Source organism: Oryctolagus cuniculus, chromosome 1 (genome assembly GCF_964237555.1).
Source record: "Oryctolagus cuniculus chromosome 1, mOryCun1.1, whole genome shotgun sequence".
Lineage (NCBI taxonomy): Eukaryota > Metazoa > Chordata > Mammalia > Lagomorpha > Leporidae > Oryctolagus > Oryctolagus cuniculus.
The window spans coordinates 127,779,666-127,795,861 of record NC_091432.1 but is presented as its reverse complement, the minus strand read 5'-3'; the positions used below and the strand labels follow the sequence as shown (position 1 = coordinate 127,795,861).

The 16,196-nt window shown below is 45.8% G+C and overlaps 1 protein-coding gene across 1 annotated transcript in view; it reads left to right on the top strand.

The window, feature by feature from the left end:
- Nucleotides 1-656: 656 nt before the first annotated feature.
- Nucleotides 657-16,196, top strand: part of OPCML (opioid binding protein/cell adhesion molecule like) — a 1,351,977-nt gene continuing 1,336,437 nt past the window's right edge. Inside the window, exons 1-2 of the mRNA XM_070048365.1 lie at nucleotides 657-772; nucleotides 7,424-7,571. The gene's annotated coding sequence lies outside the window, so the exon portion shown is untranslated. The remainder of the gene's footprint in view (nucleotides 773-7,423; nucleotides 7,572-16,196) is intronic.

Genomic DNA, 16,196 nt, shown 5'->3' with positions numbered 1-16,196 from the left:
GCTCTGGTCTCCTACCTGCAAGGACTCCTGTGACACGTGACTGTCCCCCTAGGACTGCTGAAATCTCTGGAGTGTTTGCAGTGTAGTTCAGCCCACCTGGGTTGTTTCGTGGAGCACAGCTGCATCCCACCTGGGTTGGTCCAAGGTGCGGGGCAAGGGCAGTGGGCCCGCTGTAACCTCATCCACAGACTTAAATATTTGCAAACAAAATTGCATCTGTGTTGAACAGGTCCAGACTTCTTTTTTCCTGGTTATTATTTCATAAACATATTTTTTTATTTCATTAATAAAGTAACAATGTTCTACATAGCTTTTTCATTGTGTTAGCTGTTTTAAGTGGTCTAGAGATGATTTAAAGTATAGGGGAGGGTGTGTCTAGGTTATTTGCAAATACTGTGCCGTTTACATAAGGGACTTGAGCATGGGAGGATTTTGGACTCTGCAGAGCAGGTGTGTCCCCGGAAACATCGAGGGAGCACTTGGCAGAACTTCCCTTCTTTCTTTGTTGGGTAAATGTGTCCATCTCTCTGCAGTCCCCCAGGGTGCACAGCAAGGGTCCTGGTGGCTTTCTGTTGCTTCAGTGAACCAGGGTTTATGACATCACCATTCACCAGCATGCATTGCTCTCTGGGTCTGTTTTTCCCACAGGGCATCACTGTAGCTGTTCTGCATCCCTCTTGTCCAAGTTGCCTGCCCTCTCCTCTCAGGAATATATTCTTCCCTCTTCCATATTTACAGAAAAGCTGGACTTTTAAGAGATTCCAGGAAACATGTGAGTGGGTCAGGAAATTCATGCTTTAATGTATTATATTAATCTTGAAAATAATAAGTTGATTGTACTGTTTTTTTTTCAATCATTCATTTCTCCTAGGTTTTAACGGTCTATATTCATCTTATCAATTCACCTGCTTTTAATATCACCTCCCCTTGACATTTGGAGAAACTGAGGTAACTGGGAAGTAGGTGATTGAACCCAGAATATTGGAACCTATGAAAGCAGTCTGCTGCCATGGGGGGGGAGGGGCTCTGTTATCTCTGATTTTTGCTGGTTCCTTACTGCTGGGTGTTTTTTTTTTTTAAAGATTTAGTTACCTATTTTAAAGAGTTACAGAGAGGCAGAGGCACAGAGAGTGAGAGAGAGAGAGAGAGAGAGAGAGAGGTCTTCCATCCGCTGGTTCACTCCCCAGATGGCTACAACAGCCAAAGCTGTGCTGATATGAAGCCAGGAGCCAGGAGCTTCCTCTGGATTTCCCATTTGGTTGCAGGGGCCCAAGGACCTGGGCCATCTTCCACTGCTTTCCCAGGCTATAGCAGAGAACTGAATTGGAAGTGGAACAGCCAGACTTGAACTGGCACCCATATAGGATGCCGGCACTGCAGGGGGCAGCTTTGCTCGCTAGGCTGCAGGGTCGGCCCCTGGGTGTTTTATGATCAGGATAAGGAAGAGTCTGAGTCTAGAGTTTGGGCATGGGGGTAATGGGTAGAATTTTGCTAATTTTCAATGTAGTTATTCTTGATCCCACTTCCTGCAACATTCCCAGAGTGTCAGTCACCTTCCAGGTATAGTTTTGGAGTGAAATTGCGAGGAGTACATTTGGGAAACCATAGAATCCTCCACTAAGTGATCCATTAAGCACAGTTTTTAATGGTGGACAGTACCATGTATACACATCTGTAAATACTGATGGAGATGTCAGCCAGCAGTCTATGTAACATGGGAAACCCAATTTTATCCTCAAGCCAAGGGAAATGATTTCTTACCTCGAGCCCCACCCCTGGGAATCTACTCTCATCCAAGTACAATGAAAGGCCAGGCTGAGAAGGAAGGCAGTAAAAGAAATGGAAATCCTACAAGATTTCAGAGAAGAGGGAAGGCCCATTTCTTATTTTCTTGAAAAGCATTGGCTTTTAGGAATTCTTGGAAAACAGGAAGAAAGAGGGGGGAATTATTGTCCAGTAACACAGATGCTTCTTTCACACCTACTGGGACAGAACAAATGCTTGGTGATTGAGATTTTCTAAATAAATTCACAATATACTTCTTTGCCATGAAATCCACATTTTCTGACCAGAATTTCTGTAATTTTGGCCATTTCCACCTGCTCTCTGCTTCCTTGCATGCTTTGTAGAGTGTGAGTGGATTCATCCTCTTCTTTGTGCCCCTTTGACTATTACCAACGGCGCAAGCCTCTATGGAGGAGAGTTCTATGTTTAATGTGCTTTGTAATACTCACGCTTTTTAAAAAATATATATGTGTATTTTAATTTATTTCTTTGAGGGCAGAGTTACAGTCAGCGAGAGGGAGAGACAAAGAGAAAGGTCTTCCATCCGCTGGTTCACTCCCCAAATGTCTGCAACGGCGAGAGCTGGGCCTATCCAAAGCCAGGAGTCAGGAGGTTCTTCTGGGTCTCCCACATGGTGGCAGGGACCCAAGTGCTTGGACCATCTTCTACTGCTTTCCCAGGTCACAGCAGAGAGCTGGATCTCAAGAGGAGCAATCAGGACATGAACCGGCACCTCAGGCGGAGGCTTAACTTATTGCACCACAGCGCTTGTTGCTTATGCCTTTTTTTATTATTTAATTATTTGAAAGGCAGAGTTACAGAGAGAGAGGAAGGGTGAGAGAGATTGATCTTCCATCTGCTCCAATCCAAAAATGGGCACAATGGCTGGAGCTGGGTCAGTCTGAAGCCAAGAGCCAGGAACTTCTTCTCAGTCTCCCACATTGGTGTAGGGGCCCATGTACTTGGGCCATCTTCCATTGCTTTCCCAGGTGCATTAGCAGGGAGCTGGATCAGAAGGGGAGTAGCCAGGAATCAAACCAGCATGCATATGGGATTCGTGTATCAGAGGTGGTGGTCTTATCCACTATGTCACAAAGCCAGTCCCAGTCTTCTTATTTTTGTACCATTCACTTGATCAGAAGAATTGAATCAATACATGTCTATTTGAAAAAAATTTGAAAATATTGGAATACAATATTTAGCAAAGAGGGTCAAAAGTCTATCAAAAAATGGGTGGCAAACTCAGGGGCCCACAGTAACAGAAATTCCACAAAATGAGTAAGACAATGGTCATCCAGTTATTCCAAGTGGCTTCTACTATGACTAGAAAGAGTAAGTGCCAAGGTGTAATTACTTTTTTTTAAAGATTTTTATATAATTATTTGAGAGGTAGAGTTACAGACAAATAGAGGGAGAGACAGAGAGAAAGGTCTTCCATTTGTTGGTTCACTCCCCAAATGGCCACAATGGCTGGAGCTGTGCAGATCTGAAACCAGGAGCCAGGAGCTTCCTCTGGGTCTCCTATGCAGATGCAGGAGCCCAACCACTTGGGCCATCTTGTACTGCTTTTCCAGGCCATAGCAGAGAGCTGGATAGGAAGAGGAGTACCTGGGACTCGAACAGGTACCCATGTGGGATGCCGGTGCCACAGGCAAAGGTTTAACCTACTGCACCTCAGCACCAGCCCCATAATTACTTTTTATGGTGTATTTATGGGCTCCACCAAGTGGCTGCAGTATAGTCAGAGGCCTGTGACTTGTATAAGGCAGTTAATTTGGGATACTGTTGGCCATGTGTTTCCAAAAATATGCACCTCCAAATTGTGGGAGGGCAACGTGCTTCATAGCCAAGGAAGCAAAGGGAAGGCACACTGTCCTGGGGACCCTCGTGTCAGATGGATGTGTCTTATTCTTTTTCATCAGCACACTACTTTCTCCTACCATCCTCCTACCCTTTCTTTTTTCCTGTCTTTTTTTTTTTTTGACAGGCAGAGTGGACAGTGAGAGAGAGAGACAGAGAGAAAGATCTTCCTTTGCCGTTGGTTCACCCTCCAATGGCCACCATGGCCGGCGCACCGCGCTGATCCGATGGCAGGAGCCAGGAGCCAGGTGCTTCTCCTGGTCTCCCATGGGGTGCAGGGCCCAAGCACCTGGGCCATCCTCCACTGCACTCCCAGGCCACAGCAGAAAGCTGGCCTGGAAGAGGGGCAACCGGGACAGAATCCGGTGCCCCGACCGGACTCCGGGACTAGAACCCGGTGTGCCGGCGCCGCAAGATGGAGGATTAGCCTAATGAGCCGCGGCGCCGGCATTCCTGTCTTTCTTAAAAGTTGTTTTCTTTCCCTTCATTTCCCATGCTTGTTTTAATAGACATGTTAAACGTGGGTGGAGACCAGAGTATTTCTACTACCTGGAAACCTTAAGGAGCAAGAGAGCCAGCAGGCTTCCCCTGTGATGACCCCACAGACTTGAAGTTCAGACTTGATGTAGGAGCCAGCGCTGTGGTGCAGCGGGCAAAGTTGCCTTCTGTGGTGCCGGCATCCCATACGGACACCAGTTTGAGTCTCGGCTGCTCCACTTCCAATCCAGCTCTCTGCTATGGCCTAGGAAAGCATGGAGGATGACCCAAGTCCTTAGGCCCCTGCACCCATGTAGCAGACCTGGAAGAAGCTCCTAGCTCCTGGTTCCTAGCTTTGGATTGGTGCAGCTCTGGCAGTGCGGCCATCTGAGGAGTGAACCAGTGGATAGAAGACCTCTCTCTCTCTCTCTCTCTCTTTCACTCTGCCTTTCAAATAAATGAATAAATACTAAAAAAAGAAAAAGACTTGATATAGACTGAGGAAAGGTGAATCCACAACTTCCAACAATGTCTCTCGCAGTTAACAAGTTGCTTTGAGAAGCTATTTCTCTCTTACCTAAACCTTTCTGATTTTAAAACAGTGTCTTAACAACATTAGTTACATTTAGAAAATATCACATTGCATAGCCAGTATTGTGATAAAGCCACCTCCTGTGACACTGGCATCCCATATGGTCACCGGTTCATTTCCCTGATAATGGCCTAGGAAAAACAATAGAAGATGGCCAAAATATTTGGGCCCCTACCACCCATGTGGGGGACCCCGGATGAAATTCCTGGTTCCTGTCCCAGCACTGGCTGTTACAGCCATCTGGGGAGTGAACCAGCTGGTGGAAGATCTCTCTCCCACTCCCTGCCTCATCCTCTCTCTTTGTAACTCTTTCAAAATAAATAAATAAATTATTTGAAAAATCGCATTGCCCCTATTCATTTCATTAGTCCTGATGTGTTGGATGTCATAGTCAACTTTTACCTCTGAAGCGTCCTTTACCCAGGTGTTGAGAATCCGGTTCTTGGTAATTAGATTCAGATGTGGTGACTTTAGAGCAAGAGGCTTAGCCGGAGCGCTCTTGGGCTCAGTTCCCATAAGGGAGTGAGAGAGGTGGCTGGGCAGTGGAGAGGCTGAATGTAGCCACAGCAAAGGGCTCCGTATGCTCCAGGGGGAGTTCTGGACGCTAGGAACCCTCCAGAATTGCCCCTCAGACAAAGGAACCAGGCCCTCAGCTCTCGATGAACAACTTACGATTTTTCAACCTCACGGTTATGCAAAAACCCTCCCTAAAAACTGCTTTACAGTTTGAATTTGGATCTTTTCTCAGACTAGTGCTATACAGCCCGATCTTCTCATGCTGCTGTGCGGTGAGGTTGAGTGCAGCTTCCAGTCAGCCCTGTGGTCAGGAAGGGGCAAGAACTGACGTCTAGTAGGGGAGGGATACTCAATGCATTTTTAAGAAGATTTATTTATTTCAAAGGCAGATTTATTTTATTTATTTCAAAGAGAGAGAGGGAAGGGGAGAGACAGAGGGAAAGAGATCTTCCACTCGTTGGTTCACTTCCCCAATAACCACAACAGCCAGGGCTGGGCTAGGTGGAAAACAGGAACCAGGAACTCCATTTTGGTCTCCCGCATTGGTGGCAGGGGCCCAAGTACCTGGACCATCTTCCACTGCCTCCCCAGGTGCATTAGCAGGGAGCTGGATTAGAAGTGGAGCAGCCGGGACTCCAATTGGCACTCACATGGGACGCCTGCATCACAGGCAGCTGCGTAACCCTCTGTGCCCCGATGCATTTTTCAATTAGTGGGTTTACCTGGTGGCCACCCCACTGCAAGTCAAGGAGCTTCTATATGCGCTAGGGGACTGATGCCTTGGGCTGAGGGGACTTCTTTGGAGCCGTGAGTCAGCAGGCAACCTTCTGGGTAGTGCGAGCCTCCGTCTGCGAGGGGGATGTGGTCTGCGCACAGCATGTTTCTGGAAGGGTATGATTCCCACCCACTTCCTCTCTGGTCCTGATATCATTTTGTTTGTGAAATCTCACATGAGATGAGATTAACTTCTGGCTCTGAGAGTAGGAAGTGTGGAAGCCCCAATCTGGCTATTACTTCTGGATGAAGCACACTTTTCTTCCTCGACACTCTCCCTTTCTCCTCCTTCTACACATTTTCTGTGTACAGGGCTGTGACAATGTGCACGGCTCTCTCCCCACAAAGCCTCTGCTGGCTTCCTGACAGCATATTCTTAGCTGTTTATAAGTGACATATAAAGCCTGTTCAGGAGAAAACAGAGATAGGCCACTGTATTTTAGGGATCTACAGCGCATTTTCTAAAAGGCTACTCCGGAGGAAGCAGTTCAGAAATGCTCGTTTGGCTGTGCGGCAGGTGTCACGAGGCTGGCGACTCCTTTGCCACCCACCCATGTCCTAATTAGAAAAGCTCTCCTGAGAAGGCATCCAAGGTGGGATTCTGAGCTCCTGTCTCCCTTCCTTGGAGGTAGCCAGCTCCACCTGTGCCTCTTGTCAAGCGGACTCTCCCAGGTGTGGCTAGGGCCAGTCGGCATTCAAGAGACAGGTGCACCTAAGCCCCAGTGCACCGCTGACGCTAAAAAGAAAACAAGGTGCCAAAGATGGCGCCCGCGGTCCCCGCGTTGATGATATTTACAGGTGATGGATGAATGTGGCCAGCGCGGCAGCCTGGCCTGATCAGGGCGAAATGGCTGAGCTGGAGAACGGAGAGTGAATCAATCATGGGACCTGCTCCACCCGCCAGCTGGGTTCATCAGTTTCACAGCCGCTCTCAACAGGCTTATAAATTACCCCTGATGGAGGGCTGGTGTGTTGGGCCAGGTTGCGGTGACTTCTCCAGCAGAGATCAATAGGCTGCGGTGAACAGAAACAACACGGCTCCGGGAGAGTTGGCGATGCACTCCAACTTTGGTGCGTCAGCCGTGCTTGCTCTTATAAACCCATGTATTTTGTGCTCAAGCCTTAAGCCTCCATCACAGAAAGAATTCGGGCTTAATTGAACATTCACATGCAGCCGCCATAGCGTCTGAGAGCTTGGCTTCCAGACTCCAGCCCTGCCCTCACCTACTTGCGTGATTTACTGAAGCAATTTATTTGTGCCTTGGACTCCTCGTCTTTAAAGATGGCAATAATAATACGTAGCGTTCTTTCTTCAAGGAGCTCTTACTGCCTCATAAAGTTAAATTGGTTCATATTTATAAGCCAGTATTTAGTCATTCTATCATTATTATTATTAGTTTGATCTTTTTGCCTGGTCAGCCTCAGCCACATTCAGTTTTGGAAGATGAGCTTCACTCTTTCTTCATGGAGAAGATGATGGCCTGCACATAACCGCGGATTCCACGCATCTCTCCTCACTTATTTGCTTCCCGTCTGAGAGGATGAAGTGTGTCTTCCATCACTCAAGGTCAGTGACCTTGGCACCTGTGACCTTCAGTCCATCTCCTCCATGTCTCTCTGGGTATAGTTGAACATCTGATGGTTTCAAGTTCGGTCTCCAAGTTCATTTTGTTTTCTTCTTAGTGCTCCCATGCCCGTACTCTGTACACCCAAGCCTCTCCTCTTCAAAAACAATAAATAGAAATCAAACAAGTTTCTGTTGGTCCTAAATCCCTGTCTAGTTACCCAAATGCAGGGCATTCCAAAAGTTCATGGGAAATGCCATTAAAAGATATTTACTTTGCTGTAAAAGTTTTTGAAATTCATGCATATTATAGTTATTTACAACTTCTGGAAAATGCATATGATACATATGCATGGATTTCAAAATATTTTTACACCAAAATAAATCTTTTTATTTCTATTTTTCCATAAACATTTTGAAGTACTTCTTTTCTCTCATATTCGTCTAGACATTTCAAAATAGTGTCCTAAACTTTGTATCTCTACTTCCTCACCTTTTCTTTTGTTACAAAACAGTATGCTAATCATTCTGTTAAAACAGCATCATGGGGCTGGTGCTGTGGCACAGTAGGTTAATCCTCTGCCTGTGGTCCCAGCATCCCATGTGGGCGCTGGTTCTAGTCCTGGCTGCTCCTCTTCCTATCCAGCTCTCTGCTATGGCCTGGGAAAGCTGTGGAGGATGGCCCAAGTCCTTAGGCCCATGCATCCACATGGGAGACCCAGAGGAAGCTCCTGGCTCCTAGCTTCCAATCGGCACAGCTCCGGCTGTTGCAGCCATTTGGGGAGTGAACCAGAAGACAGAAGACCTTTCTCTCTGTCTTTCCCTCTCACTATCTGTAATGCTGTCAAATAAATAAATAAAATCTTAAAAAAAAAAAGCCAGCATTATCCTGGGGCCGGCACTGTGGCGTAGCGGGTAAAGCCGGCACCTGCGTTGCTGGCATCCCTTATTGGCACCAGTTTGAGACCTGGCTGCTCCACTTCCAGTCCAGCTCTCTGCTATGGCTTGAGAAAGCAGTAGAAAATGGCCCAAGTCATTGGGCCCCTCAACCCATGTGGGAGACCCGGAAGAAGCTTCTGACTCTTGGCTTTAGCTCGATGCACCTCCAGCCATTGTGGCTAACTGGGGAGTGAACCAGCGGATAGAAGACTTTCTCTCTCTCTCTCTCCCTCTCCCTCTCTCTCTCTCTCTCCCTCTCCCTCCCTCTCTCTCTCTCACTCTCTCTCTGCACCTCTCTCTGCCTCTCCTTCTCTCTCTGTGTAACTCTGACTCTCAAATAAATGAATAAATCTTTAAAAAAAAGCACCATCCTGGCCTGTTGAAAATATTTTAGCAATGGTCTTTTTCTCATCAATCTGATGAACATTTTTAGTCTTTGTTTTGTACTTACTGCTACTGCTGATTAGTCCTTCCTTGACTCTATTTTCTTGGCTTCCTGGAATACCAAGGTCTTATAATTCTCTGAAAATTGCTTTGGGGCAGTGTTTCCAGTATCATTCGTCTATGTAGCCTAAAATTTGTTTTTATTTCATTTATTTTAAAATGTTATTTATTTCAGCCAGCACCGCGGCTCAATAGGCTAATCCTCACCTAGTGGCGCCGGCACACCGGGTTCTAGTCCCGGTCGGGGCGCCGGATTCTGTCCTGGTTGCTCCTTTTCCAGTCCAGCTCTCTGCTGTGGCCCAGGCATGCAGTGGAGGATGGCCCAGGTGCTTGGGCCCTGCACCCGTGTGGGAGACCAGGAGAAGCACCTGGCTCCTGGCTTCAGATCAGCGCGGTGTGCTGGCCACAGCAGCCATTTGGAGGGTGAACCAATGGTAAAGGAAGACCTTTCTCTCTGTCTCTCTCTTTCACTGTCCACTCTGCTTGTCAAAAAAAAAAAAGTTATTGATTTTAGAGAGAGAGAGAAAGAGACAGGAAGAGAATCAGCCCTCATATGCTGATGCTGATTCTCTCTCTCTTTAAATATTTATTTCCTTATTTGAAAGGCAGAATTACAGAGAGAGAGAGAGAAGGACAGAGAGGGTTGGGAGAGAGAGAGAAAGAGAGAGAGAGATCTTCCATCTACTGGTTCACTCCCCAAATGGCCACAATGATGGGCTGGGCTAGGCTGAAGCCAGGAGCCAGGAACTTCTTCCAGGTTTCCCACTTGGCTGTAGTGCCTGGGATGGCCCAGGGCATTAGGCCATCCTTTGCTTCTTTCCCAGGCACATTAGCAGGGAGCTGGATTGAACATGGAGCAGCTGAGAATCGAACCATTTTCCATACAGGATGCAGAGCTGCAGGCTGTGGCTTAACCTGGTGCTCCACAGTGTGAATCCCTGTAAATGCCTTTAGTGTCCAGGGAGGGGCCAGGGCAAAAGCCAAGAGCCGGAAACACAAACCGAGTCTCCCACATGAGTGGCAGGAGTCCAATTACTTAAGTCATCACCATTGCTTCCCACGTTCTGAATTAACAAGAAGCTAAGATTAGGAATCAGACCTGGGACTCCAGTCTAGTCACTCTAATGTGGAATGTACGTGTCAGCCATGAGGCTGTACGTCCACTCTGAAATTTATTGTATTTTATTTTTTTAAGTTTTATTTTTTATTTCTTTGAAAGGCAGAGTTACAGGGAGAGGGAGGGAGGGAAAGAGAGAGAGAGAGAGAGAGAGAGAGAGAGAGAGAGAGAGAGAAAGAGAAACACTCTTTTATCTGCTAGTTCACTCCCCAAATGGCCACAATGTGGGGGCTGAGCCAGGTTGAAGCCAGGAGCTTCTTCCAGATCTTCCACATGGTGCAGGAGTCCAAGCACTTGGGCTATTTTCTGCTGCTTTCTCTGGCGCATTAGCAGAAAGCTGGATCAGAAATGGAGCAGCTGGATCATGAACTGGTGCCCAAATGGGGTGTGGCATGGCAGGCAGAGGCTTATCCTGCCTTGCCACAACACTGGCCCCTGAAATTTATTTTTAAATACATTTTGTGTATATAAATTATTTCCAAGTGTTACTCAATTTCAAATGAGTATGTGTTTACTTGTTTTTCTATCCTTTTTGATGTTGATATTTAGCCTTATTAAATTAATGTCAGAACATCACCTATATGCTTTGGGCTAAATTGACATTTTCTTTCTGGTCAAACTATGATCATGATTTTATCCATGCTTGATAAGCCTTTGAAAAAGAATCTCTTCTCTATACATGTATACAAATATGCAGATAGGAAGACTATGGGTAAGTCATGTTTGTTAATATTATTACAAATATGTAGCATATTACTATTAATAGTATTCAAATACCTTCTGCCACTACCTGTTTTTTTTTCTTTGTCTCTTTGTTTGTCAATTTAGGAGTTTTATTAAAGTCTTCCACTGTTTACTTCAAGCACTTTTTCCTGTATGTATTTCAATGCTGTGTTTGTCAATGCGTAAATGTTTATTCCTGTTGTATCTTCATGAGAATTGTCCCACTTAATTGCATAAACTACCCCTGGTGTAGGTCTCCTCTTGGACTCCTCTGCCTTCTTTAAGAGATGCTTCACTCTTACCCTGCATTCACACGCTCTCTGTGTTCCCTGAGGAACTGCTCTTGCTGTTGGGAGTTGAATGCCATGATATTGAAATGTAAAGCTTGCCTGTAGACTTGGGTCCAAGTGTGCGACTCTACTCCACTTCCGGATGGACTTCACCTGAATGATACATAGAGTACTCACCCCTTTCACTCCTAACCCTCTGTAGACGGGCTTTCTGGATTATTCACCCCACTAAATATCTTAGGAGCTGGCAAACTCCAGTGATCTGGAGACAATTACAATAATTTCTTCCTGATTTTTCACAGTAAAATAAATGACAGCACGACTACCACTTCACCCCCAAGTCATAATGTGTCGCTCTTCTTCCAGATGGAACCAACCTAAGCCTGTGGGAGTAAGGAATGCAGCTGAGGCAGCAGTGGTGGAAGTTAAAGACCCTAATATGTGCTGTCACAAGTCCTGAATTCAAGTTAATTTTTGGATGGCCTTTGGCTGTTGGCTCTGGGGGGACTCAGTTTCTTTATCCTATTATTAGGAAGAATAAAATAGATGGAAATCATCTTTTCTTGAATACACCAGAAAATGAGTATACCAGAAATCTCATTATGTGCTTTCAATGGTTTGAAAAAGTTAGTGAATATATGTTCAGACTGGACTAAGGTATTCAAACACCATCTAAGATCATCTTTCTGTGGTATATCCTTGTATTGGAAGCAATGGTCTCTGGTTTCCTTAGAATAATGTCTTCTTTATTTCAAGATAGTTGGCCTGCCCTCTGCTTTTGACAAATCACTCACATTCACTTAACCTTTTTCCTGGATTTTCACTCTCCACTCCTTTAATCATTTTCACTGCTCTGTCTTGGACCTTCTCCAAATTCTCTGTGCCTTTGGAAAGTTAGAATCCCCAAATGGAACATAGCACTCTAATAAGGGACAAGTCAATGCAAAATATAACTCATGACACTCTTTCTTGTCACTTGAGTGACAGGCAACACTGTTAAGACTTCTCAGGAGCTCAAAGAGCTTTAAAAGGCACACATGTACATGGGAGACCCCAAGATCAAACTTCAAGGGTGTGAGCATCGTGCAGTTATGGAAGAACCTAATGCTATTATTGATCCACTCGGGCGAGTAAGATGTGTGCCCAGAATTTCTAGAGGATGCAGCTTAATGTGGCTCATGCATGAACCCAAGGAGGCAGGTACACACTTGGTATGTGGGTGAAAAGCATGGTGTTCATTACTTAGAGGTTCTTGGTAATAATAGTGAATTCTTCTACCCTACCATTTCAGGATTATCTTAATGCAGTTACTATGACTCTAGTTATTCAGCTTGCCTGACTGCTTTTAAGTTTCCTTCTTCCACAGACACAAAGCCTTTAACTTTCTTACTTTAAGAGCAAAGCGTTCCACAGGGACTAGTAAGAAATAGAATCTGGAGCTGCTCGCAAATTAGTGCTGATAAGGAGCCTGATTGGTGTCCTAGAAAGTCTGAAATATGAGAGGCTTATTACAGAGTAAGTACTACGATTCAGCAAACTATGGAGCAAATGATGCAGCAAGAGATATTAATTTAGGAGTAGGGATGGTAGAAGATCTTGGTTCAGAAATTTTTACCAGGGTTAGAAGTTTAGGGACATTGCAATGAAGATGGAAATTAGTGATTTTTCAGTGAGAAAGTGGATTAGACAGTCCAGCCTAGAGGCATATCATTTAGGTGTGTTGCTCTCCCAACCTTCTGCTGGGAGCAGCTAAGAAGTTGGTAGATCTTGTAGTCAGATGTCCCTGGAGTGAGTAGCACAGGTAAAGTAGATAGCTGGCTAGGTAGGCTAGATAGGTTGTTAGCAGGATCTCTCATCACTGGGTCCCAAAGGCAAAAGTAAAAGGTGGTTGTATTATGTTACCCACTATTGTCCTTTTCAATGGCTCATGGCAGGAATCAAAGCCTTCCCCCTTCCCCTTTCCTTGCCTGGACCTCATAGCTCATGCTGAACTGGTTAAACTTTTTCCACAGTTCAAAATGATGGAGTGTGGGTTGTTTTGGCTTGAAGTGGATGAGGACAGGTGGTGCCACCTGCTACAAGTGATTTCCTTCCAGCTGGCTCTAGAACCACCATTCTTGGTCTTTTTTTTTGCTGTTTGGTGAGATTGGTGTGGAAGGGAGAGGCAGAGAGGGGATGTGGAGGCACTTGAATTGGTCAGTAAAACACAACAGACTTGCATGGATTGGCAACCCCTTTCATCTATTGCAGCAGATGCACTGGCATTGAGAGATGGTTGTAGAAGGATATATTTGAATTATTGATGCTCCAGGATCCCTGTGGTGGCCTCTTTCTACTGCAGATGCCAGAGATATTTCCGTATTTCATCAAGGTGACAAAAAGTGCTTATCTTTTTGGAAGGCTGGCATTACTTGAAGCCAAGAGTCCCCTGTAAGTGACCCTGCAAGAGTCCTGCCTTCTTTCAGCTATTTTTCTAGTGGGCATCCACTTCCTTAAGCCGTTTTGTTGGTGGACAGCCCCTCAGTCTGCAGAATCTGTCCAACAAAAACTTCTGGGTCTTCATGAAACTCAACTACAGCAAGCAATTAGGACCATCTCTCTCTGGAGCAGGAAGATTGAAGTGGGGTATCTAGAAGTTTCTCATTAGTTATTGGAGTAGACAACACAATTTCTTGCGAGCTCTGCAAGTCCATCTTTCCCAACAGTTGCCAGGGTTTGGATACAGATATGTTCAATCTTGGAAGGATTCTCTCATGGAGTTGCTATGCCTGAGAGCAGTTTGCAGTAGACTTGTTCTTTGTGCCTCCTCTCCTTCTCGTGTGAAAGGGATGCCTTGTTTACACATAACAGGCAGAAAAAGCACAAGTGACCCCACCATCCTTGGAGACAGAGAGAAGTTGGGGTAAGCAAATGGATCATGCACCCTTGGTGATTCTACTGACTAAACCTAGAGACCCCCTCAGCTTCCATGCTCTATGTCTGGCTGTCTGGGACTTCTGGGTGCTTCTGGAGATCCCAAGAGTGCCTTGCCTTCTGTGGCTGTTCACTGCCTTAATGTGACCAGACCCATACTCAGAGAAGGGTACACACCACACCCACTGCAGAAGGATGTCTTCCCACTCATTGAATATCTACCAAGCGTCAGGCACCAAACCAGGTCCTTTGCATTTGCTATTTTTGGTCCCAACTACCCCTCCCCAGGGTAACCTGAGGGGTTGGAGCCACAGTATTTGGGGCAAGTGGGAGACACTAGTGTCCTGCAGGGTCTGGAGGGCAGGGGCCAGCAGAGCTGCGGAGGTGGATTGAGCAGGAGCCGCCAGTGTGTGTGGTGTGGGCTTTGGCTGTAGAGGAGAAGCCTCTGCCTGGGGCGGGAATCCAGGCAGACCTTGTTTTCCTAGCTACTTGGACTGTGGTTCCCAGTGTATCCCCGCTCACAGAACCAGGCAACAAAGGAGTCTGCAGCATCCACAGGAAGGAAACAAAGCAAAACAAAGCCCAGACCGGTGCGGTGCTATTAATTCAAATTAATGACCCTCCCCTACAAATAAAGCTGGTGCCTGACAGATTGCTGGCTCTGGGAGGGCAGCAGATGAGAACAAACGAGGGGCTCTGCCGTCTGGCGAGCTGATCGATGCCTCCTCCCCGTCCCTGTCTGCTCACAGCCACCTCCTACAGGTGTTCCTTATCGTCTGAGAATTCTCCCACTCTGCTCCCCTGTTGCCCCAGGGGGCCTGCAGGTCCAAGAGCCCACCCAGGGGTCTCCAAAAAATAAAAAGTGAGCCTGATGACATTGCCCCAGTGCACAGCCACACTGCTTGGAGTTACTGGCAGGTTCCTGGGCAGGGAGATATGTCTGAAATGAGCAGGGGCCCCTGGGTGCAGCTCACAGGGAAGTGCTATTGTTACTTAGGCACATTTGTATCTAGATCTCTCCACCCAGTCCTTATTTGTCTTTGCCAAAATAAAGCTGCATGTGTTTATAAGGGCTTCTTTTGTCCACTCACCCTGTCACTCAGGTGATACGGAGGTGAATACAGCATGGCTCATTCGGATCTGGCTGAAAAGCCCATGAGAGTATTTCAGGCATGGAAAGCCAAGACACTCTGGCAAAAAGATCTCTGTGAGTGAGATCCCAGTGGAAAGAACAGGTCTTCAAAGAAGGAGGTACCTTTCTCTGAAGGGAGGAGAGAACCTCCACTTTGACTATGACCTTGTCTAAACATGATAAGAGTTGGAGAACTCAGAGGGCTTCCATAGCCTTGGAAACTCATGACTGGAGCATAGGGAGATTACTGATGCCATAGACAGGAGTGTCAATTTGTAAAGTCAACAACAGGAGTCACTGTGCACTTACTCCTCATGTAGGATCTCTATCCTTAATGTGCTGTACATTGAGATTTAATGCTATAACGAGTACTCAAACAGTATATTTCACTTTGTGTCTCTATGGGGGTGCAAACTGTTGAAATCTTTACTTAATGCATACTAAACTGATCTTCTGTAAAAAAAAAAAAAAAGAAAAAAAGAAATTATCAATTCCCAACTTGACTCTCACTGGGATTAAACATGACAATAGGTCTGATATGATTTCATCATCATTTAAAAAAATCATCTATTATTTTTCACTTTATGTTTCTGTGTGGGAGCAAACTGTTGAAATCCTTACTTAATGTATACTAAGCTGATCTTCTGTATATTAAGATAATCGAAAATGAATCTTGATGTGAATGGAAGGGGAGAGGGAGTGGGAAAGGGGAGGGTTGCGGGTGGGAGGGACGGTATGGGGGGGAAGCCATTGTAATCCATAAGTCGTACTTTGGAAATTTATATTCATTAAATAAAAGTTAAAAAAAAATACAGCATGGCTCTTCATAAAACCCCTTTGAAGGAGGTAAGTTCCCTGGGCCAGGGGACAGGAAGGTTAAATTCTCCAAGGATCACTCACAGGTACATGGGAAAGACAGCATTTGAATCCAAGTCCCTCAGTCCAAAGATTTATTTTAATTCTACCATAACACCTGTCCTATGTTTTCCCCTTGGTACACTTTAGTGCAAAGGCAGAACCTTAAAATAACTAATTTCCAGAAGAATCACAGTGAGAAAGAACTAGAATAG